This window comes from Cynocephalus volans, chromosome 1, assembly GCF_027409185.1.
Source record: "Cynocephalus volans isolate mCynVol1 chromosome 1, mCynVol1.pri, whole genome shotgun sequence".
Classification (NCBI taxonomy): Eukaryota; Metazoa; Chordata; class Mammalia; order Dermoptera; family Cynocephalidae; genus Cynocephalus; species Cynocephalus volans.
Window position 1 is genome coordinate 103,372,024 of NC_084460.1, and position 2,817 is coordinate 103,374,840.

General features: G+C 43.8%; 1 pseudogene; it reads left to right on the forward strand.

The window, feature by feature from the left end:
• Positions 1-367: 367 nt before the first annotated feature.
• Positions 368-480, forward strand: LOC134365852 (small nucleolar RNA SNORA17; annotated as a pseudogene).
• The last annotated feature ends 2,337 nt before the right edge of the window (positions 481-2,817 follow it).

A 2,817-nucleotide genomic window follows, 5' to 3' on the forward strand; every position in this document is an offset into this window, starting at 1 on the left:
AAAATTTTGAGGTTAATTTGCTACCACATATAACTTAGTATCTGAGTATATTCTACACCTTTTTATTTACTGGTGCTTCATACTGCTGATTCTACTGTGACTAGGGTAATGCTAACTCTTCTGCCAAGTTCAGTGAGAGAGTTTTCAGGCACAAATCCACTTGCTCACAACCTTTGATCATTTAAATAATTTTCTTTATTTGAGTATGAATATTTTACATATTTGTAGGTTTTAAGCTCATGCTATCAAACTTTTCACTTTCCACCATCAATGGGTGATCCTAGTTGAAAATATAATTTTAAATGTATAATATTACATTTTAAGAAGACAAAGAGAAGCATTACAATAGTTTTAAAAACAATTTCACACTGCCCCTAGAGGTGTTGCAGATGTGGCTGCTGTGCCACATTTGTGTCATTAGGTGGCAGAGAGAAGAGGCTATGTCTACCCTTAGTGTTTTTTGTTTTATGGCTGGCCGGTACACTTGACCTTGGTGTTAGAACACCGTGCTCTAACTAACTGAGCTAAATGGCCGGTCTACACTGAGTGTTTTCACCCATGAACTTTTAAATGGTTAATAGTCTGACACTTGACAGTGTTCTACCGCAGCGATATGTGTTTGCTGGCAACCTGAAGCCTATTAGGAAGAAAGGTAACTATTAACCTGGGAAGATCGGGCGTGAGCATTAGCCAGAATGACCCGCCATCACATCCTCAGCCCAGATCAAGATCCAGAGGCCAGGAAGGATGTGGATGTATCTGTGCCTTGCGGCCAGAATAGAGTCCCACCCCAGAGGGATGCTGCACCCCACCCTCAGCACACCGCAGGTGCAGGGTCTGCTCTAGTGCAGAACGGCTTCTGGGGGCCGCCCACCTGCCTCCACCCTTGGCAGTGCTGTGCGCTGCAGCTGCACAGCTGTACCACAGCTGGTTAGGACAGCTGCAGGACCCCCCTGCACGGCCCTCTCCTGCAGCGAGGGAAGGACTCAGGAACGCCTTACTGACGGATTACTCAACTCTTTCATCTTAGTATCCTAATTCTTAGGTTGTTTTGTCATTGTATTCTGGTAGTAAATACAATTTTTTGACAGTTTTTGAACTGCCTAGAACCCAAGATCTTAATTCTTTCTTCTTCTTCTTCTTCTTCTTCTTCTTCTTCTTCTTCTTCTTCTTCTTCTTCTTCTTCTTCTTCTTCTTCTTCTTCTTCTTCTTCTTCTTCTTCTTCTTCTTCTTCTTCTTCTTCTTCTTCTTCTTCTTCTTCCTCTTCCTCTTCCTCTTCCTCTTCCTCTTCCTCTTCCTCTTCCTCTTCTTCTTCTTCTTCTTCTTCCTCTTCTTCCTCCTCCTCCTCTTCCTCCTCCTCCTCCTCCTCCTTCTTCTTCTTCTTCCTGTATTTGGATTATTTTGTTTTGGGGCCCCCACCCCCACCCCAAGGATGGATAAGAAGAATTATTTTAAAATATAGGATGAGGTTTAAGAACTACAATAAGAATATGGGCATTATAGCTGAAATTTTGGAATTTCAACTCAAACTATGGTTGAAGTTTTAAGCAAAAGGTCTTAAAGTCAATTGAAAAATCTATTTGATGCACTTTTCTCCAAGGAAATTCGTTCTGTGTGGGCAAAATTTGAGAATAAACTGTTCTTGAATTGAAAAAAAACCACACAGAATTTCAGGTATATTTATATTACTAGGAAATTCATTTCCTTGGTAAGTAAAACTAAGCAGAACTTCACATTTGTAAACAAAAGATTTGTTTATGGAAAATTATGTTAGAATGACTGTGCTATGGAAGTTTCAAGATGGCGGCGGCTGCGGCGGCTGGCGCGGAGTAGCTGAGGTGGAAAAGGTGGCCACTGGGCCTCAGGCAGCCGGGAAACTTGTGGACCTTCCTCTGGCCATCTCTTAAGGGAGGACTGCTGCTGCTGGCCCGTCATGGGGGCTCAACGCCACTTTGCCCCCGGCAGGAGAGGCTGCCTCATTTACAGGCAACAGCTTTGAAGTGTGGAGCAGGAAAAGAACTGATTCTTAGCTGCAAAAGCGAGTCTTGAAACAGGGAACACGGCGCCAGGGCTCCTGTGGATGCAGCCAGGATCCCGGAGGCTGGGGCCGCACTGAAGGCGGCCAGCTGCCCTATTCAGGATTCGAGGTTTCAGGCTAGCATTATCTAAGAGCCTGGGCCAGAGCACACGGAACGGGGAGAAGTCCTGTACAGAAAGTGAAAGCTCAACAGAGATCACACACCCTGTGGTACGTGATCCACCAGCCCAGCAGAGTCCAAGCTGACCAGAAAGGTGGATCCCCGGAGAAGCCCAAGACCCGAGGCAACCACACACACAAGACACTAGAGGCCAACTGAGCAGTCACGGCGGGAGCCATACCAAATTGGCAACCACAGCAACATCCTAGTTAGTCATTAGTCTCAAACCGGTGGACTGTGAAACCCCCTGCCACAATGAATAAACACCAAAAAAAAGACACCAGAAATACAAAAAATCAAGAAAGTACACCACCAAAAGTTAATAAATCTCATACTCTAGATCCTACAGAACAAGAAGACCTTGAAATAACTGACAAGGAATTTCGAGTGATAATTCTAAGGAAACTGAATGAGATACAAGAAAACTCAGCTAGACATCATGATGAAATGAGGAAAAGTATACAGGATCTGAAAGAGGAAATATACAAGGAAATCAATGTCCTGAAAAAAAATGTAGCAGAACTTGCTGAACTGAAGAAGTTATTCAGCGAAATAAAAAACACAACGGAGAGTTTAACCAGCAGGCTTGTCGAAGTTGAAGAGAAAACCTCTGAACTTG